Here is a 22,519-nt window from a genome sequence, read left to right on the forward strand (position 1 = left end):
TCAAAGATCAGTTGCATATAAGTGAATACATTTATTGCTGGGTTTTCTATCCTGTTCCTTTAATTTATGTACCTGCCATTGTACCAGTACCGTGCCGTTCGACTACCGTGGCTGTGCGCTAGGTTTTGAGGTCAGGCAGTGCGAGTTTCTACTTGGTTCATCTTTTTAAGGATTTTTTCACTTGTCCTTGGTCTTTTCCCTCTTCACAGGAAGTTAGTAATTCGTTTTTCCACTTTTTAAAGTTTGGATTTGGATCAGATTGTGCTGTATTTATAGATTGCTTTGGATAGTGAGTTAGTTAATTGTGCCAGCCTGGCCGATAATCACATGTGGTGCTGGTTGAAAGGCGGAGGGATAAATGGGTGGTGAAGCCTCGCCTTTCTAGTTCTCAGGTCTCTTGTTTTGTGATGGTTGCATCGGGTGCAGCTGCCTTAGCAGTTCCCTGCTTCAGCTTGCAAGATTGACTTCCTACAAGACATCCCCAAGGAGAAGCCGCATGGATCTATCCCGGTGCAGCCCTGGGTGCTGGAGCAGCCGTGTGGAGACCCCTGCTAGTGCTGAGATGCTTGTTCCTTCACTGACTCAACTTTCCTCCTGCAGTCGGTGTCATTGCCTCTGTTTTGTGAGGTGAAGGACTTTGTGGACTGGTGTTGGGTATGGGTTAATGTTGGACTTGTGGGCTTGGGCAGCATTGGGTTGGGATGTTTTCGTGATGCACATTTTCTTTGCATAAAACTCTCTTATACATGAGTTGCTGTGGATTTGTTTCTCCAAAGTACCTAGACTAATACAGATAGTTTGAAATTTTCACATTATTAAGCCTTCTTATCCACGAACTTGGGATAATCTCAATTTTGTGTACGTTTTCGGTTTGTTTGTTTGTTTTAATATTGTTCTGTAGTTTTCTTTGCACAGATCTTTGGTTCTCTGGCTAGTGTTCTTCCTAAATACTTCTCTTTTTGTGTGGCAATTGTAAATTATATTGTTTTTTGATGTCTTGTTCAGAGACCTCTTCGTTACTATACAAATTTGATTTCTGCTTGTTAATCTTATATTCTGCCATGCTGCCAAATCTTCGGATTGTTTCCAACAATATTTTGATGAGTCTTTGAGATTTTTTATATATCAGACCATCATTTGCAATTAGTGCTAGTTTCACATCATCTTTGCCCATTTGGATTCTTTTGATTTCTCTTAGCTGTCTAAATGTTTTGCAGAAGACTCTGAGCACAAGGTTGAATAAGAATGGTGACAGGGCCATCCTTGTCTAGATCCTGTCCCAGGGTAAATGCTTTTAGTCAGTGGTTTGCAACCTTCCTAATGCCACACTCCTTCCATACAGTTCCACATGTTGTGCTGACCCCCCAACCATGTTTTTCATTGCTACTTCATAGCTGTGATTTTGCTACTGTTATGATTCTGGTGACTCCTGTAAAAGGGTCATCTGACCCCCAAAGGGGTCACAACCCACAGGTTGAGAACTACTGCTTTTAGTGTTTCTCACTGAGCAAGATGTTGGTCCTGGGTTTTTCATAGATGACCTTTATTCTGCTGAGAAATGATCCTTTTATCTCCATTTTTGAAATATTTTAATAAGGAATCGGTGTTAGATATTCTCAAATGTCTTCTCTGCATTGATTGTTATGATGATGTGGTTTTTGTTTTGTTTATATGATGGAGTACATTGTTTTTCTATGTTAATTGGGTAGACGGTGTTTCTAGAAATGTGTCCATTTCATCTAGATTTTCAAACTTGTTGGAGTACCGTTTTCCATAATAGTGTGTGATTATTTTTACTTAATTTGGTGCAGTTGTGATGTCACCCATTTAATCTCTAAAGGTTGATATTTGTATCTTTTCTTTTTTTCTTTGTTAATTTACAAGCAGTTTGTCAATATTGTTAATCATTTTAAAGAATCAACTTTTGTCATCTTGATTTTTTGCACTGTTTTCCTGTTTGCTAGGTTATTTATTTCTGCTTCATGATTTCTTTTCTCCTACTGTTTGAGAGTTATTTTAATTGCTCGTATTCTAGTTGTTGAAAATGCTGTGTTAACGCAGTGGTGGTTTTTTTTTTTCCTTCTGTTTTTTCAAATGATAATCAATTACTGAAATTCCTATCTAATAACCGCTTTTATTTTGTCTCAAAACATTTGGTATGCTGTGTCCTTGCTCTCTTTATTTCAAGAATTGTTTTTATTTTTATTTCACACCTGATTTGATCTATTACCAAGTCCTTTTAAAATAGTCTGCCATTCAGTCTCCATGCCACTGATTTTTTTTGTCTTTGTTTTATCTATGGTTAATTTCTAGTTTTATAATGCTCTGGTTTGAGAAAGTGAGTTGTGGAATCTCAATTAAAAAATATTAAGGATTGCTTTGTAGCCTAACAAATGATTTATTCTGGAGTAAATTCCATGTGCATTGGAGAAAACGTATACTCTGCCGTTGTGGGGTGCTGTGTTCTACGTATCTCTAGGAGGTTGAGTTCATTCCTTATGCTGTTTACTTCATGTGTGTCTCTATTGTGTTTCTTTCCTGATGATCTCTCTTTGCTTCAGAATGGTGTACTTAAGTCTCCTACTATTATTACTGGGCTCTCTATTTTTCTTTGCTGTTTTGTGAGACTCTGATGAATGCATTTCCAGGGATTTTCATTGGGGTGCACGTGTTTACTATGTTTACATCTTCTTGTTCCACTATTTCTTTAATCATTATGTAGTTCCTTTTCTGTCTCTCAATATGATTTTCCCCTCGAAGTCTATTTTATCAGAGATTAATATTGCCACTCCTGATTTCTTGGGGGGAGGCTGCAATCACCTTACTATATTTTACTCCATTCTGTATTTTCAGTTTATTTTTGTCTTTGTGTTTAGAGCATGTCTCTTCTAGCCAGCATGTTGAAACGTCTTGTTTTCTAATCCAGTCTGCTGATCTCTGACATTTGCTTGGTACATTGACTTCGTTGACATTCAGTGTCGTTGATGTATGAGTTTGTTGCTGTTATTCTGCTGTGTGTATTTTGTTTCTGTGGTTTAATTGGATTCTTTGTTCTTTGATTTCTGTGGGTTTTTTTGAGTACTGTTTTAGTAGAAAAGATTTCTTGGTATTGTTGCGTTGTCTGCTGCTCCTAGATTTGTGTATTGTTGATTCTCTGTCCAAAGTAGTCCCTTGGTATTTTCTGTAATGCTCTTCTTGTTTTGTAAAATTCCTTTAAATTTTTCCTTAACAGGAAATACAGTGATTTCTCCCTCATGTTTTATAGAGTTTTGCTCAATATAGGACTCTATGTGCAGGCTTTTATATTTCTTTTGGGGTTTTCATATATGACTCCCCTTCTTACCTACTTGGTGTCTTCTGAGAAGCTGGGACTTATTTTTATTGTTTTTTTATTTTTAGGAAATTGTTCTTTTTCCAAATATGCTCTTAACATTCTCTCCGTTTCCTTTACATTGGAGAATTTCACTCTATCTTTCTTTTGACAACTATTTTGTTTGACATTCTTTCAGCTCTTTCTTCCCCCCAACTCTTTTTATAATTGTTTTCCCTTCCTTTAAAGTGTTGGGGAAGTATTTCCCCATGGTTTCTTGTGCTATTTTATCTGTATTTATTTTTTTCATTTTTGTTGCACCAGCATCACAATGAGACAGGTTGGAGGGTGTCCCTCACCAATCATTTACAGTCATTCCTTAGATTTCTTTGCTTTCTTATTTTTTCTCTTGTCACTCCTATTTGAAAGAATTATCTTTAAGCTCATTATTTCTATTTTCCTTTGCTTCATTTCTATTAGTCAGGTCTTCTCCTATGCTTTTCTAATTTTTTCCCTTATTATTTCTTTTATGGACATCTTTTTGGTGTAGCATTCCTTGTTTTTTGATGCATTACTCCATTGCTGAAGTCATTTAAACGTAATTCTCTTGAATTTGATTTCTGGTATTTCCATGGAAACTTCAAAAATCCTTTTTGTTTTGGAGTTAATTAGCTGTGTATGTGTGTGTGTGTGTTTTCTTAGATTAACTGCTGTGTCTGTGGCATCAAGGTTCAGCTATTGGTCTTAGGTGGGCTGCTGGTTCTTGTGAAACAGGTGAATCTTTTTGGCATTACTGGCATGGCTTCAGTCTTCCTTGACTGGGGACATGGATGGCTGAGGCCTTCTTGTGGGATCACTGGGGTTTCTAGAACCTTCTTTGCTTGGTCTTGGGGATGACTAGAACTTCCTTGCTGGAATGTCAGGTGCCTAAAGCCTTCTCTGCCAAGTCTTGGGACTGCTAGGCATTCCTTGTCAGGATGCAGGTAAGGCCATTGCCATTGTTTCCAGGTTGCTTTGATGACTGGTGCCTTTCTTACTGAGGGTGGGATGGTCAGTACCTTGTTTGTCTGGATGTGGAGATGGTCAGTGCCTCTCTCTTTAGGTATCAGGGGAAACTGGGGCCTAACTTGTTGGGTCCTGTGGAGAGCAGGGTCCTTCCTTCCTCATAATATTGTGTAATTATTTGTATTACTTCACATTTTTCTTTTGTTATGTCACTAACTTTATGTTTTATTTATAATATATGTTTTTTTCACTCCTTTTCCTTTCTTAGGCTTGCTAGTGATTTGTCAATTTTGTTATTACTTTCGAAGGGCCAATTTCTTATCTTGTTGATATATATTTTTCAATTTTCTGATTTATTTATTTATGCTCTAATTTTTATTATTTCTTTTGATCTAGTTTTCGGCAATTTGTTTTGCTAATCTTGCTATAATTTTAGTAGATAATGTGTCACGGTGTTTGTTTTAATTCTTTGTTTTTTTTTTTAAATATGGAATGCTTCATGAGTTTGCATGTCATCCTTGCACAAGGGCCATGCTAATCTTCTCTGTATCGTTCCAGTTTTAGTATGTGTTCCCAAAACAAGCACTCTTTCTTTATCTTTGATTTGTGGACTTATTGCTATAAATTCCTCTCTGAGCCCTGCTTTTACTATGTCCCTGAGATTTGGGTAGTTTATATTTTTGTTCTGATTTGTTTCAAAGTTGTGTTTTGTTTTATTAATTGTGGTCTTTACTTCAAGTCCCTAGTGGTTTTTAAATAGAGTGTTCTTCAATTTCCATGTAACTGATTGTTTTTATAGACCATCTGATATTTGATTTCTAATTTTACAACATTGTGATCTAAAAATGGCTTGCTATATTTTAAGGTTTTAAATTTTATTGATGCTTTCTTTTATGGCCTAAAATATAAACTATCTTGTAGTACATTTCATGTGCTCTACAAAATTAATATTTTACTTTTGTTGGGTTAAGTGTACTGTATATGTTTATGAGATCAAGTTAATTAATTATTTTGTTTCGTTCTTCTGTCCCTGTGTTGATTTTATTTCTAGTTCATCTGTCTTTATTCAAAAATGAACTATTCAAGTACCCAGTTGTTGTTAGGTGGCATTGAGTTAGTTCCAACCCACAGCAACCCGATGCACAACAGAACAGAACACTGGCTGGTTCTGCATCTTCCTCACAATTGGTCCTATCCCTGAGCCCATTGTGGCAGCCACTGTGTCAACTCATCTCCTTGAGGGTGTTCCTCTTGTTGTTGTTGTTGCTCCCCCTCCACTTTATCAAACATGATATTCTTCTCTACAAACTGGTTTCTCTTGAGAATATATTCAAATATATAAAATGAAGTCTTGCCATCTTGCCTCTAAGGAGAACTTTGGCTGTATTTTTTCCCAAGACAAATTGGTTTGTCCTTTTAGCAGTCCATGGTACTTTCAATATTCTTCTCCAGCACCACAACTCCAATGCACCCATTCTTCATTAGTCTTCCTTATTCAAGTCTGATTTTCACATGCCTATGGAGCTCTTGAAAATATCATTGCTTGGATGGGAGCACCTCAGTCCTCAAAGTAACATCCTTTCTTTTTAATACTCCAAAGAGGTCCATGCAACAGATCTAACTAATCCATCTTGTTAACTACTCTTTGATCTCTTGACTACTTCCTCCATGAGGATTGATTGTGGACCCAAGCAAGATAACATCCTTGCCAACCCCCCCACCCCCAATCCTTGGTCTTCATCAGCATGTCCCCTAGTACTTTTGTATTATAGTCAATTTGTCTCTGCAATTCTGTAGAATCTTTTGAGGGTCTCACCTTGGTTTTACAGATGCTTATTATGGTATGTCTTTTGGTTCAGTTATGGCTTTCATTATTATATAATGGCCTTTGTCTCTTATGATGGATTTTACTTTCATGTCTATTTTATTTTTGAAATCAGGTTCTTGAGTCTCTCCTACTTTTAAAAATAATTTTGTTTGAAGAGGATTTTACAGAGCCTCCAGCTATGCAGCTATATTGGATTAGTCCTATAATTTTTATTCAAAGTTTTAGCAGAAGCTTATTATTTTAGTACAAATATTTCCATAATTATTAATAACAAGAAAGCCTTCTTTTGAAATATTGAAATTACCAAGGCTAATATATAAAAATTCTCTTCATTAGCTATTCTTTCCCTTACTAAAAGGAAATCACCAAGTAACATGGGGATTGTCCCTGGAGAATAACCATTGAATACATTAGTGAATGGATGAGTAAGAATACTCCCTGTTTGCGTTTTACGTAAAGGGACGTATTGAAACAAAGGAAACGACCTTCCTCTTTCTTCCCTATTGTATCATCTGTGTCAGTTAAATGCTGGATCGTGCCTAGAGTGCCTTTGTTTTGAACTCTGGGTAAGAGTTCAGGGAGCGGATATAGTGAATTACCACTTTAAGGTCATTTGACAGCTCTTCTCTCTATTAAGCTATAGTTTGGCCAGACACAAATTCGTACACACATACAAATAAAAATATCCAAGTACACATGCACACGCACATAAATAAATAAGTAAACATCAAATAAGTATATTGAACACCCAAGAGAAGGTGTTCAAATCACCAGTTAATGAATATCTACTAGGTCCTTAGAAATGGTCTGGGCCCTGGGCCCACAAAGAAGATTAAGTGCTTTCTCTTGACCAGTTCATCATATAGAAATGGATAGAAAAGATCAATGAATAAGCTACATTTTGATAGATTTTCCAGAGGGAATTTTCAATAATTGCTGTCAGGGTTTGTGCCCATGTTTCTCAGTGGTATTTAAGAAGCTTTAATGAGGGAGCAAGGTCTTGGAACATGAAATGTATCAAGTAAAAAAGAAGAACCTTCCATTTCTGACTGAGGGACCTGCTTAAGCAAATGCTATGTTTAGTTTCATTTCAAATTACTGAATGATACCTAATAGTTAATCCATAATAGCTAATCCTTAGCTGCTCTCTTTGCTGGGAGACTGCAACAGGGAGCAGTTTGAAGGAGAGACAGGTAAGGGGAGAGAACACACACGGATGTGCTTTTAAGGAGGGGACTGTGCAATAGGTGTGTGTGTGCCTTTTATTGCAACGTGCCTGCCACGGTGGCTGGTACACCTCCCAGGTTACTCACCATTTTCCAGGGATATCTTTGATCATTCATGATCGGGATAGTATTTTTGATAAAGAGAAGCGTAGTGTTTTCCGTTGTGAGCCCTGGTGGTGTGCTGGGTATGAGTTGGACTTCCATCCACATGGTCCACAGTGTGGATCCAGCAGCAGCTGCCTGGGAGAAAGACTGGACCTTCTACTCCCGTGAACAGTTACAGTCTCGGGAACCCACAGGGTGCACCGTGAATCAGCACTGACTCCATGACAGCGCATGTATTAAGGACTCGACCTAACCCTCTGAACAGTTTTTAAAAGTGGTTCACTCATATCAAAATGACTGAGGATGACAAGTACCTCCCAAGGATGTCAGTAACTAGGGAGCTTTTGTTGTTCCATCTGGTTCTCTTTCTCTCACAAGCATATTGCAAGGGCTGAGCATGAGTATACGTTGTTCATGCCTATCATTTAAATCTATTGGTTCATATATAATTGGTCTTGGATGATAGGTGATAGGTTAGCACTTTGAACTCAGACATTCCATGGGAGAAAGATAAGGCTTTCTGCTGCCATAGATAGTTATTGTCTCAAAAACCCAAAGAAAATGTTACCTTCTTCTATAGGGTTACAATGAGTGGGAATAATTCATCGACAGTGGGTTTGAGTTTCACTGGGGAGGCTACAGTCTGTGACTCACTGAGAGCTAACATCTCATCTTTTTAAAAGAAATGTCCTAATGTTTTAAAATATGATTTAAATGATCTCAACACTAAACTCACTGCCATTGAGTCAATACTGACTCATAGCGACCTTCTGTAGGTTTCCAAGACTGTACCTATTTAGAGGATTAGAAACCCAGTCTTTTCCCCAATTTAAATGATAGATTTCTACATACCAGATATGTACTATGTTTTGACTTAATCTTTGTCCTAGCTATGTATTGCAAAATTCGTTATCCTCTACTGATTTATTTTAGGGAAATCTAGGTTATAGATTGAGAGAAGTTTTTCAAAGGTGTTTGTATTTACTTCTGTTAATAATTTGTGAAAGGTGAAGGATCATAAGGAAAGGAAAGTGACAAAGGTTGGTTGGCTGGAGATAGGAATGTGAGAATTCCTACAGTTTATGAAGAAATCGAATTTGCAATGGGGTTGGTGGGATTAGAATGAAAAGACATGAGAATGTGGCAAATTCAATTTGAATATGGTGCACTTCAAAGGTTTTGTTTTACTATGTTACAAGAGTAACTTAAGGTATGGGTGAAAAGTAACATGGGCACCTGTAGCATGTTCAATATGAACTCATTGGTACCTATTGCTGGTTTGAACACAGATTAAGCAGTTAATTTGGTGTAAATGACTCATTTGTGATCACAGCCAGTGAGCTACACACTTGGAGTGTATGCTGGTACTCTCAGTGGTATTTAGGTTGATTATAACTCATGGCGACCCCATGTGTGTCAGAGTAGATGGATTTCATGGGGCTTTCGACTTTTCAGGATACATTTCTAGACCTTTCTTCTAAGGTGTTCCTGGGTGTACATAATTAACCATTAGTCTTTTGATTAGCAACCGAGCACTTTAACCCTTTAACTCAGCAACTCTAATACTAGTCACTTGGATTTTCAAAGCCCAGGTTGACTATGTGATACGTTGTGCAACTAAAAAATGCCACTTAGTTCATGAAATCAAAGGGCATGAAAATATCCAAGTCCCACAGAAGAGCAGTATGCTTCGTGTTGTTAAATCCAACATAAGGGTTGTGGGGAGAGCATGTGACCTGGAACTCTGAGCAAAGTTGCGTGGAAGATCTCAATAACACACTCTTCCCTCGCTTTTGTTCTTGGGAAGGTTCTGGTCAGCAATGTTGCTTTCTGAGAGTCACAGAACATTAACTCAGCAAAGGTCCTTTGAGAATCTCTGGTACATTAGCCTGATCTCACCGATGAAGAGCTGAGACTCAGGTTAACAGAGCTGTCCCAGAAATTAAGTCAGAACAGAGACAAATCAAATTCTTTGGCTTCTTAGATCTGCTCTATCTGGTTTTATGGATTTCTATTATGTGGTCAAGTGTGCGTTGTAGCTAAAGAAGGGGTTCTCAACCTTCCTAATGCCGTGGCCCTTTAATACAGTGCCTCATGTTGTGATGACTCCCAACCAAAGCATTATTTTTGTTGCTACTTCATAACTGTGATTTTGCTACTGTTATGAATCAGGCAACCCCTGTGAAAGGGTCATTGGATATACAAAGGGGTCATGACCCACAGGTTGAGAACTGCTGAGCTAAAGGGACTATAGGTGCTGACGTCTGGAAGACAAAGATTTTAATGTTAGTTTGTTATTTATTAAATAAGTCACTTCTCAGAGCTGCTTCACTTCAGAATTTTAATCCGATGACCTTAAATTCAGTGGAAGAATAGCAAGAAAGTATCTATTTGTATACTTTGCTTATTTAAATATTGAGTATGATGCTTAAAAAATTTACTCACAAGTTATAACAGTCTTATGAGTGGGTAATAAAATGATCACATTTTACACATGAGTAATAGTGGCAAATAAAAGATAAGTCATGTTATTTTTTTTTTCTATCATGGACAAAAGCCAAGGCAGGACCTTTGATGGGTGAGGTCAGACATCTCCCAATGGAGATATTTGTTCCTAAAAGAGAACACCAGTTGCCATCAGGTTGATAGAAACTAATAGTGAGCCCAGGTGTGTGAGAGTAGCACTACACTCTGTAGTGTTTCCAATGGCTGGTTTTGCAATAGTCAATCACCAGGCCTTTGGGTTAAGGTACCTGTGGGTGAATGTGAATGCTCAATTGTTTAGTTAGTTGTGTATTCCTTATCTGTTGTCAACACCCAAGAGAAGGGTCAAATTGAGTTAGATTCATATCCACAGGAATACAAATGAAGGCTCTGGGAAAAGAGAACTCAAGCTATACATTCTATAACATATGAAGTTTCTCTAAATGCTCTCTGCATTTGGGGTGAGAGGGGCTGAGCTGAAGAGATCTAAGTGACCCCGTCCTCTTATCATTTGTCCTAGTCAAGCAATGTGTTGCTTTTCCATTCTGCCTTAATCTGAATCATGCCAGGCTACCTCTCTGGCTTCCATCCTAAGCAGGCTACCCAAAGATGCCCTGCTTAGATGGTACAACATAGTAAGGGCATTATCTCCTTAATCCTCCTACATACAGAGGACATCCTGGCTTGCAGGTAAAGGGATCCAGCCATTAGATACTTTTATGAGAATGCTCCACAGAACAGTAGTCAGCACCAGTGGGCATAGAGTAGTATATTTATGAGCCCAGAGTTTACTCCTACCACAGATCCATCTCCACAACAAGGACATCTAATAGTAACCCATATGTCTGAGACCAGTTAATAAATTCCTCTTCAGACTCACACAACACGTGCAATGACACTGACTGTAGGAAGATCCCAGGCCAGTGGGTGGAAAGTCTGTGGGTGCACTGGCCGTGGAAGCATCTCAGCGCTGGTATGGGTCTCTACATGGCTCCTCCAGCTCCGGGGCTCTGGCTCCATTGGCATATGACTCCATGTGTCTTGTCAGCAGGAAGTAGAAGCTGAGAGTCTGTCCTGCCTCCAGAGGGGAACACAAGAGTTCCCAGAATCCTTCGGAGAAGGCCAATCCCACACAGAGGCCTCATTAACTATAACCTGATTGACAGGCTAGACCCCACACCTTCATTCAAGTTAACAGGAGTTTATGCAACCGCCACACTTACCATGAGGAAATTATAAGATGAACTCAACATAATGTGTTAAGAAGAGAGTAAAAAGGAAAGAACCTACACCATGCTTGAATTGAAAAGGTAAAACAAAAATATTCTAAAAGACAGTTCTATTAAACCCCACTTTTGTTTTGCCTTGAAATGGAAGGATTCAGTATAGCAATATGTTCAATTTCAAAAGAAAATGTTTAGTTTGAATGTACTATGCTTGACAATCACCTAAATTACTGCATGAAATTATAAAAGCTGGTCCTGACAAATAAAATCGTGTCATGGAACGTGGAGTTTCTCAGTGGAGGGATAGGTTGCTGGAAATTACTTTTTTCGAGGCAGCACAAATGACATCAAAAAGAATTGTGTGTGTGACCAGTGTTGTACCCAGAAATTGCATTCAGAAAATAAATATCCATGGATTAGCAATGCTTGAACACTGCTACTACTTACTGCTTAAAATCTTCTATAGGCAAAACAAGTGCCTACTTAAATTGTGTTTCGCCAAACCCAAAGACATTTATCTTATTTTATTTTTCAATCCTAAATTACCTTTGCAACTTAGAAAAAAAGCAAAAGGACATTCCTCTCAGAATTTTTATTATAAATTCAATATAGCTCAGTAAAATGTATTTATTTGAGACCACTTAAAGGAAACTGCCCATTGAATCATAATTAAAGTTACTGAGTATACCTGACCAATAAAATCTTAGAAATATATTTGTTTTTTCAAATTCAGACAATGAGTTCTGTTCCATAGTAAAATTAAATCTTACTTTATTTTACACATTTGGGTTTTTGAGTGTGTACCACTGGTTTGTGGTTTTCCAGAGTGAGTGGACACACATACTAATTTTGCTCAGTGGTGCTTTGGTCTATTGTTTTAAAGAAACTCACTATAACTACTATGGTTAAGAGAAGAGAAACTGAGAAACAAGAATTGACAAATTCTTATAAGTGTGTAGGGACACTTGTGTTAGGCAGGGTTCTCTAGAGAAACAATACCAGGATACTTATGATTACATATAGATATAGATATAGGTTTATATAGTGATAAGGAATATAACAGCTAGTTAGTCCACACAGCAGTACAGAAGGCTTAGTTAAATTCACTTTTGTGGAATAGTTGATAGACTGAAGGTCCTTCAACTCATGCAGATTGCTGGTCGAAGTAGATAGTGGAATCTACCCTCAGGCAGGACAAGGGTGGGACAGCAGCAGTCAGTACAGTGGGAGCTTAGCAAAGCAGGCCCCATGGAGCTTCAAGCTTTCACGATGCAAGCATGCCAACATAATCCGCCAGCAGCATGGCCAAGCAGGCCCTGATGGTGCCTCAAACTCTAGCAATGTATGTACAGTTGACAGAATCCACGAGCAGCTTGGTGAAGCAGTTCTCAAAGGAGCCTCAAGCCCTAGCAATGCACATCAAGGCAACACGATCCAAGGGTTGGCTTGGCCCACATGTAGTGTAGTACACAGTTGAGGCAAAGGACTACCTCAAGCAGCAACACACTGACCCAATCACCAGGGACAAAGAGAGGAAGTTCCCAGAATTCTCTTGTAAGGCTACACCCACAAGGAGAACTGATCTCCCCAAGGAGATCATCAGACTGTGACCTGATTGACAGGCTAACCTGCACCTGTACACTTTTTATCAAGTTGACTCGAAATTATAACTACCACAGCATTCTTTCTATTGAGCAAGAAGAAAAGCAAGCTATACATGGACTAAAAACACCAACTCATAGAGACCCTGTGGAATTAGAATTGCTCCTTAGTGTTTTTGAGAATATCAATTTTAGATGAAAGCCTCATCTTTCTCTCACAGAGTGGATGGTGGGTGTGAACCCTGGGCTTTGCCACTAAAAGCCCAGATATTAACCCACTGTGCAGCACGGAGCTCTAATAGTGTAAAAAACTAATAGAAGGGAGATTATTCTATCTTTATTGGGAGACCTTGAAGAGAGAGAAAGCTCTCTTTGAGTTCATTAGTGTTTTTACTGGAATGGGTTAATGAGAAAATGGTAAAAGCTGGCGTTATAATCAGTTGAGAATTGAGAAGTTTGAATTGTTTGTTAGGCTGGGTTGTCTAGAGAAACAAAATCGGTGACACTCATCTATGTATAAGAAAGAACTTTTGATCAAGAAGTCATTTTATACCAAAAAAGCTTCTCAATTCAGTTCGATCACATTGATGGATTAAATGCTAGCTGGCGCTTTCTTCCCACTCATGTACCTGTAGCCTAGTGATGCAGACAGATGGACCGATGCAGACAGCAGAGAGATCACTGGCTAGTGATTGTCCATTCTAGAGGAACTGGGATCAGTGGGAGAAAGGAGAGTTTCAAAAATCCCTAGGGTCAGCAGCCCATATAAGGAGGCAGACATAGAATTCCAGCAAGAAGGAAGTCCACTGACCAAAAGAGAACTCAGCTCTTCTCAGGAACTCTCTCCTAAGCACACGGTCACACCCCAAGGAGGTGTCATCCGACTGAGACCTGATTGATAGGTTGACTTTGTCCATTACCTTTGCCCAGGTGGACCTATTTGACATAAACCCTAACCTCATAGACTACCTCTAGTCAACTTGATACTTATAGACAATTCTTTAATATACATGATCTCTAAAGACAACAATTAAATTATGCTTGCACTTAACATAATGCAACTAACATGTGTACAACCCAAAACACCCTAATCCCAACTTCACCTTGTATTCATAAGTGGATAAAACTAATAATTTGATGCATACGTGGAAGAGGAATCACCCATATCCTTTACAGTCCACCTTTCTGCAGCTGGTCTCATGGCCTTAGCTGGTACTTAGAATTACCTTGTAATACTGCCCATTTCATGTGTCCTTTGACTGGTAGGGATACCCAAACTTCATTCCTGAGAGTTTAGACTATTAGGAGTCATTTCCAAATTGTGGTGCTGTAGTTTATCATTGATTTTAATCACAGGACATGGTAGTCCTGAGAGATGACTTAAGGAATCTCCTGGATTCCAGATATATTCTTCCATACCTCTATTATGCAACACTAATCCGATTTCCTTGTGGGAATCAAGACCAATCACAGCACTCAATAGAGTAAAAGGCTTCTTTGCCTGTTGATCCACTGGGATGAGAGGTCCACAATGGCCAGGAGGCATGATTAGCTTCCAGATCCAGGAGGCATGGTTAACTTTCAGATCAATGAAATCAGTCCTGTAGCTCCATGGTGTATTCCTCCCTTTGAAACTAAGACCTCCAGACTCAGAGAACATTCAGTTTTTAGGGACAGTAAGCAAAAATTTGCTGAATGGGTACTTAGTGGTAATAATGAGTAATTTCTCTCCCATTTCTACTTCTTGGTTTCTGGACCCAGAATCTTGGCTCTTGAAGAAGCAGCACCATTTATTAGATGCTGGTTTACACCATATAAAGCCTCCTGGAGAACATTGCTCCAAGCTTTCAAGGTGTTCTCACCATGCGGTGGCTGTCATCGTGCCTTTAGAGATCTAGCCCATCATTCTATCAAGCCAGCTGCTTTAGGATTTGGGGGCACATGGTAAGAGCAGGGCGTTTCATGTGCAAGGCCACATTGCCACACTTCACATGCTGTGAACTGAGTCCCTTGATGTATGGCAATGAATGCTATGCAGGATACCATGTCAATGGATGAGACATTCTGTAAGTCCGTGAATAGTCATTTTAGCAGAAGCCTTGATACTGGGAAATCAAATCTGTATCTAGAGTGTCTATTCCATTATAAACAAAATGCTACCCTTTCCATGAAGGTGGTCCTATGTACTGTATACAAACTACTGTATACAAACATTCTTGGGGTGAGGACCGGGTAGTATGGCAGGGACCAGATCAAATGCAGGGATGCACATGGTAGACAACTGGGGAGGAGTTGGGGAAAGAACAAAAAATAATGATGAAAATAAGGAAGAAATGGGTAGCAGGGGCACTAACCCATCTAAGGGGAAGGTATTGTTTATATCTCTACAGGAAAAGAAGGACCAGACTTCAACCCAGTGCTCTAAGGTGTGAATACAACATGCCGGCCTGATACCAAGTTGCTAATTGATCCCTCCAGGAATGGTTCCATATTTTGGGTTCTGTCTTGGTCTCTGCTGCTCAAAGATTGAGCATTCAGTCAATAGCCAAGCTAATGAGTTCATAATCTCTATCACTGCCACAAAGCTATTTTGTTCATGTGTTCATCGGGTGAGGACAGGAGTAATGGAGGTAAGAGGATGATTGGTGTCATCGATTTTATGTGCCAACAGGGAATCCATAAGAGGATGTGGATGAGATTAACCTGTCGGTCAGGTTGTGACCTCATTGGGAAGTTCCACTGCTATAAATGGCTGACTGGAGACGGGCCACTCTCTCTCTCTGCCTTCACCTTCCTGCTTGGGAGCCACACTGAGACCTGTACTGACCCTGTGATGCTTCCATCACTACTTGATGCACAGTTTCACCCACTGGCATGTGGTCTTCCTACATTCTGCATTATTGTTTGTGGCTACATGAGTCTGAACAGGGATTTATGGACTGGCATTGGATGTATGAACTTGTATTGGACTTATAGATTATATCTTGACTAGACTGGGATAGTTTTCTGATATATAACTATTTCTTGATATAAAACTCCCTCTTACACGTATGAGTGTCACTAAATTTGGTTCTTTAGTAAACCTGGCCTAAAACAATTGTTTTTTTATAGAATGTACCATCCTATCTACTTAATTGTTACGTTCCTACTCTGCAGAGGAGCATTCCCATGAGACAAAAATATCTTCATTTTTTTGGTCCATTCAGAGAAGTCTATCAACATATCCATTTCTCACATTTTTTAACATCAATTTCCCAATCATGTTCCTTCAAAGTCTTTTACCATCCAACCAAGCTTTGGTCCATGGATCAGTTTACAGTGTATATTTGGTCATGACTTCTTCCAAGCAAAGTGAACAACCAGGTGTACAGCTCGAAGTTCTGTCCACTGAGAGAATTTCCCTTTGCCCCTGTCCTGCAGGGAGGTCCCAGGAAGGTGTTTGCAGTGAAGCTGCTGTCTGCTTTGGAGGGGTACCAGGGTATCATTCAGACCCATGTACTTGATTTAAACTCAAGCTAGCACATATGACATATCTGTGAGAGCAGAGGTTTTTAAACCCAGAAAAAGAATGATAGATAAAGCACAGTTAGCTACTAATATAAAACCACTTTTCATTAGTTAAAGTAGGATTGTATCCACCCTGTGCAACTCTCAAATGCCCTAGTACTAATCCAAAGTCAAGGCTGTCTTGAAATATATTTTCACAACATGAAATAATTTGCTTACAGATATAAAATGAACCCATTAATGATTTTATTCAACTTATTATTAATGAGGAAAGAGCAGATTTCATGATGTTCACAAAAGAATTCACAAAAGTGCTGGCACATCTTTTATAGATCAGGAATATTGAAATGCACTTACAAATAAATACAAAACTGGCTATAGCTTGGTGGGGTGGGAGGTCAATGAAACCTCCACCTGTTATAAAATATTTGCATGACTTCAGATAAAAACAATTTCCCTTTGCTATCCATTAGCTACATTCTACTGAGTCGCAGCAGCTCAGTGGCAGTGGAAGGGCAGAGCACCGTAAAATCAGTGTCAGATAACTTGGAAGGAGATGTGCTATAACACGCTTTCATTTTCCTGAAGCATGGGTTATTTTGCTTTGCTTTGTTTTGTTGTCACCACAGTGGTACATTAAGATGCACTATTCATTCTGTTCATGACAATGAATAGATAACAGAGAATATTTCTAGTCTGAAGCGATGGATTTCAATAAGATAGCCCAAATGAACATACTCATGCGCTTCCCTGCCTTAAACATCATTAGAGAATTCCTACCAGAACCATGATTTTAATATCTTAGATTTTTTTCAAATTGAGCAACATTCAACCCTTGCTGCACATTAGAACCACCTTGGGAGCTTTAGAAGAATAGGATGCCAGATCCCACTGCAGAGATGCTGAGTTAATTGTTCTGGGTTTATCTCCTGCAAACGCCTGCCAAGTTCCCCTGGGTGATTCTAATGGTAGCCATGGTTAAGAACCACTGCTCTAAAGGGCGGTGTGCTACTTTCTAACCACATCCTCTGTGACGATTTAGCAAAAGTTGTGAAATAAAAAATGCATGAAGACCTTGTCCTCTACACAAAAACTCCCTGTTAATGAATCAAGTGTGACTCATTGTAACCCTATAGGACAAAGTAGAACTGCTCCTGTGGGTTTCTCAGACGGTCTCCAATTTAACCTTAAATGTTCTGCTGGCTAAGGTGCACAGGTCTGTGAGCAAACTTGGTCCCCGGGCTGCAGCTCTGTGGCCAGTCCAATGTGGGGAGCTCTGATAGGGTCTGCTATTTTCCTTTCATAATGGCCTCACTGTCTCTGACCATCTGGCCTTCTGCAGCTCGGTTTTGTTGTTTATCTAGCTGGGAACACCCTGTGGCTTCTCTCATTCTAAATGACGTCCCCCCCAATAGTTTGCATATTAATTCCTACTTTTCCTTTGGATCTTTGTTCCTCAAAGGGCTGTGTGCTTCCGCATCGCATGAAAGCTTCTTCCTGAGCTCTTAAGGACACTACTACCTTCAGTTCCAGATTCAGCAATTTGAAGTAAGGCCAGAGAGTTTACCTTTCTAACACCTTCCCTTGCTATGCTGATGCTGCTAATCTGGGGACTACAAGTGACTAACACTATTTAGATCTGACTGTGATTTATTAATTGAAAGACGATCTGATCCTCTGTAAGCCTTCCTAATATTATAAAATAGTTCTGCTTCTCTCTGTTCTTTTCAGAGTTATAACTTACCCATTATTTATGCTTTTGGTAGCCTACAAGCTCGCTGCTGGACTCTCTCTTTTGTTCACTAGAGTTTAGTTAGACGGAAACCCTTTCGAGGAAAAAGATGATCGATGGTTTATGCATCGCAGTGGATTTAGCACATAGTGATGATGATTGGTTGGACACATGGTTAAGTGTCCAAACTCGTACAGGAAGGTTGTCTGTTTGAACTCATCAGAGGCCCCTCAGAGGAAAGACCTGGTAATCTTCTTACAAACATCGCTTCTTTGAAAAGCCTCTGGAGCAGATTGTCTGTGCATACCAGGACTCCTATGAGTAGCTTTTGACTTGACAGCAAGTAATAACAACTAACAGAACATTGATTGAGTGATGGGCTAATTAATAATGAATAGTAGATAAACATTTTCTTATATACTCAGATTTAAATGTGTCCTCCCCACTCAGCATTTGTTTGTTTTCTCTAATTTTCTGTTTTCGTTTTTTTTCAGTTCCAAATGTAGCATACTGTTCCTCAGGTGTGCAAGGATTCACTGTCTGACAGCAAAGATTGGCATTAGAATTTCTGCCTCCCGTCTTGTTTCTTCTGTGGCTTTAGGACAAGTCGTTGGAGAATCACCTGGGAGGTGTTAGAAATGCAGCAGCCCAGACCCCTATACAGACTCACTAAATAACACGGCGTTTTAAAAGATCTTGAGCCTCTTACGTTTAGAAAAGTAAAGCACCACACGTTTCTGTCAACCGAAAGTCCTCCATCTATCGCATTGCTGTAGTAAGTAAATTAACAAACACTTGCTGCTGATGCTTGCCATGGAGTTTATTAAAAATGCATAAGTAAGCAAAAAAAAAATAGAATGATGCTGGGGGAGGAAAAAAAAGATACTTGAGATGTTCTGTTTTCCAAAGACCTTCCCAGCTGATGGGCTATGACATCGATTTGATCGACACATTTGCGTCGCACTGTTGGCAGCTGATAGCTGCTTTGTGTGCCCTTTCTCAAAGAAAAGTCTGTTTTAGCAGTATCTTCACAAGCCCGATCTGAAAGAATTAAGGAAACTAGACTCTTAACAAGTGCCAGGTTCATGGAGGAGAAAGACTTGTCAGGAGGTTTTAAGTGACACAAGCACAGTTTATGGACAAAATCAACACTAACCATTGATGTAGATTTAGTACTCAATCATTTATTCTAAGAGCTCATCTTTGTTATATTTCTTATTTGTTCTTTTTTTGGGTACTTTCATCTCTTGCTTCCATGCCCCTTCCCTCCTCTCTACCTGTCCCAGTCATTAGCATTTGCACAGTATTGTTTTATAATGCACATCATCATATTTGCTCTTGCAAAATCCCACAGCACAGGCCAAAGAGCTGATCCACTGGTTTTGCACATGAGTAACCAAGGCTGGAACACCAGGCTTTTCTGGCTCTAAACCCAGTGATTTTTCCTCAATAAATAGAGGTTTATCCTGACCTTGCTGAGAGTCACCAATGAGCATGTGTCATCATAGATAGCTCTCTCCAAGGGTATAGGTTTCAGGCAATTATTCTGCAGAAGACTAGCCTGTGAAAGTGAACCGCTACTCCCTTCTTGAGATAAATACGCAAAGTTGTCTGTCATTTTACCTTTCAATATTGTCTAGAGCTAAGTGAAGCTAAAACCCCTCTAAATGTTAGCCTCTGACTTCTCAAATTATGATTTCCATCCGCAACCCAGCTAATTATAAAAAAGCTAATTTGTTGAAGTTCTCCCTGCAATCCGCACTAGCTGCGGAATGGTTGCTCATAGAACACATGCATGGCAGTTGCCCTGAAACGGGCCATAGAGTGTAAACTGGACTTACTCTTTAGGGTACATTCGCCATAAGCATCCTAGATGAAACTAGACAAAAGAACCGTTGATGAGTATAGAAGATGGCAACGTCTATTTAGAATATGTATTTTTTTCCTATGCTTAGATTGAGTGAAGGTTTACAAAAGCAAATACATTTTCCATTCATCAATTCATACATATTATGCTTCCCATCATTGATCATTACCATGTGATTCCATTCAACCCTTTGCTTCCCTGGGTTCACCATTTCGAATCCTCTTTCTTCCCTCACCATTCTTGCCTCTTGAGTTCTCTTCCTAGACATAGCCTGTTATTTTTGTCTCCAATGTTTGATTGTTTTGAAAAGTACATACCCCTGAAGTGGCATTGTTCACCAAACCAGGCTACCTTAGGATGAAAATTGATCCACTGGGGTGCATGCAACCCCAGGCCTCATGGGTGACTAAAAGTCTGAGCCTGAGAGGGGTAACAAGTCTGCCTCACCTGGAAGGCTAGTTTCTTTCTTTCTTTTTTTTTTGGGGGGGTGGGGGGTTGGGAGGATTTGTTCTACATTTTCTTCCCCCTCTACCAAGGACCTTCTAATGTGGTCTTTTTCAAAGGGGAACTCAGGGTCATGGAGGCTGTGGATCTCTTGCCCCATTAGTCCCTTGGACTATTTGTTTCCATGCACCTTTGATTTTCTTCAATATTTGACCCAGAAGGAACTTACCAGCAGTTGCACCTTAGACAGACCCTCACAAACTGTTAGAGTCCAGTTGCCACTCGCCAAATTAGCATGGAGAACACCGTGTTTATGGACTATGTTGTGCCACTTGACACTGATGCCCTGCCCCCACCCACCGGAGACTACGGATTTTGAACCCGTAGACACAACAAACCATTCCTTCAAGGTGTTTGGTTAATAAGTTTTCATAGCTTTGCTTCCTGTATGCTTTATTATATTTTGGATACATGTGGAGCATATGTAAACACACATGTAGAGATATCCTCTGTCAAGCATGTATATGTTCCTGGACATAGTCATAGTCTCCTTCCAACACTTGTTCAGGTCAGGTGTGTATACCTATGTGTCCACTCGTACATCATTGTTATTGCTATAATTGTTCAACAGGTACATGAACAAAATTTGTCTCTATTGCCTTTAACTGTTGCATTTCCCAGTGTCTATCTTTGCTTTCGTCATTTAATCCTTCCCAACACTTCCTTATTATTCATTGCCTCCTTATTCACACAACTTATTGTGTGTCTATCCTCAGTTATGACTTACTTCCTCTCTCACTGCTAGTAACCATTAAATATTATTTCTTTATATGTGAATTTTTAAAAATCATTTTACTGGGGCTCATACAGCTCTTATCAAAATTTATCCATCCATCCATTGCGTCAAGCACATTTGTACATTTGTTGCCATCATCATTTTCAAAATGTTTTCTTTGTACTTGAGCTCTTGGTATTAGATTCTCATTTTTCCCTCCCTCCCCCATCTCCCTCCCTCACAAACCCTTGATAATTTATAAATTATTATTATTTTTTTTTCATGATGTGCACTGACCGATGTCTCCCTTTTGTGAACATTTTTTCTTGATTTTTAAAAAAAATAATAGCTGTCTCGTGTGTTTCCCCTTTGGTTCTCGACTAATTTCACTCCATCTAATGCTTTCCACATTCACCATGCTCTGTGAAATGTTGTCAGGAGAGCCAGCTCCTAACGAATCATCACAGACCCGGTAGGAGCAGTTGTACAGCGATAATACGTAAATATTATAGTAAAGTCAAAGAGAAATGGAAGAGACAGGAGAGAGAGTACAATGAAGGGGTCATGTTTTGAAGTTTTTTCATTACTCTTTAACATTTGGTAATACTCCATTGTGTGTATGTACTGTTTATCCATTCATTCTTTGATGGACACTTAGGGTGTTTCCATTTATATACTATTTGGAATAGTACTTCAGTCCACCTTCTACCAGCTGCAGGGGCAGCTGGGAGGAGAGCTCCTTGCCCCATAATGAGTTTCTGCTAACCTAGAGAGCAACTGTTAACTGAGCAACAAATGCTGGCGATTGGTTGGCTAGGAATGGTGAAGCATTTCTCAAATTGCAATCAGATTTTTAAAATTTTATTTACATGGGTTGATTGTTTTGAAATTGGATTAGTTAAATACAATGTTATAATTGCTCATTAGTCTAGGTGAACCGATTATGCTTGATCTACCACACAACCAAACTATTGCACTTCACCACTCTTGAATCTGTTTCTGCACGAAAGAATTTGAAGATGCTTGGCAACGCTTCACTTAGGCTTTATTATCTACTTTAGCCTTGAGTCTAGATTTTACTTCATATTTTATCTTCCCACAAAGACTATCCTTCACATTAAATGGGATAAGTTGTTTCTAGATTGTTTTTGAGTTCATGAACCAGAAAAATTTCAAAGGAAACACACACACAAAACTATGTGGGCTAATATACTATCACCAGTATTTCCTTTTCCCACTTAGGAAGAGTTTTAACATATCCTTTCTACCTCCTATCCTTAGTATTTTATAAAAGCAGAGCACCTCTTTTTGGCCAATTTGATCCAGAAGAGCAAACAGGACGCATCCAAAGGGGCTACAGATGTGGTCATCTGGGACCACACGTGTGGATTAAGGGAACATGGTTGTTC

General features: G+C 39.2%; 1 protein-coding gene and 1 non-coding gene across 4 annotated transcripts in view; one reads left to right on the forward strand and one right to left on the reverse strand.

Annotated features, from left to right (window-relative positions):
* The window catches only part of GRM7 (glutamate metabotropic receptor 7), a 1,182,365-nt gene that overhangs the window by 495,616 nt on the left and 664,230 nt on the right, over window positions 1–22,519 (forward strand). The window lies entirely within an intron of this gene.
* On the reverse strand, window positions 4,797–4,901 carry LOC115874019. Its single transcript, XR_004048759.1, has one exon. It is a non-coding gene; the product is annotated as a U6 spliceosomal RNA (small nuclear RNA).

Source organism: Echinops telfairi, unplaced genomic scaffold, assembly GCF_000313985.2.
Source record: "Echinops telfairi isolate 266 unplaced genomic scaffold, ASM31398v2 ScPeMD7_7474;HRSCAF=8512, whole genome shotgun sequence".
In the NCBI taxonomy this organism is placed as follows: domain Eukaryota; kingdom Metazoa; phylum Chordata; class Mammalia; order Afrosoricida; family Tenrecidae; genus Echinops; species Echinops telfairi.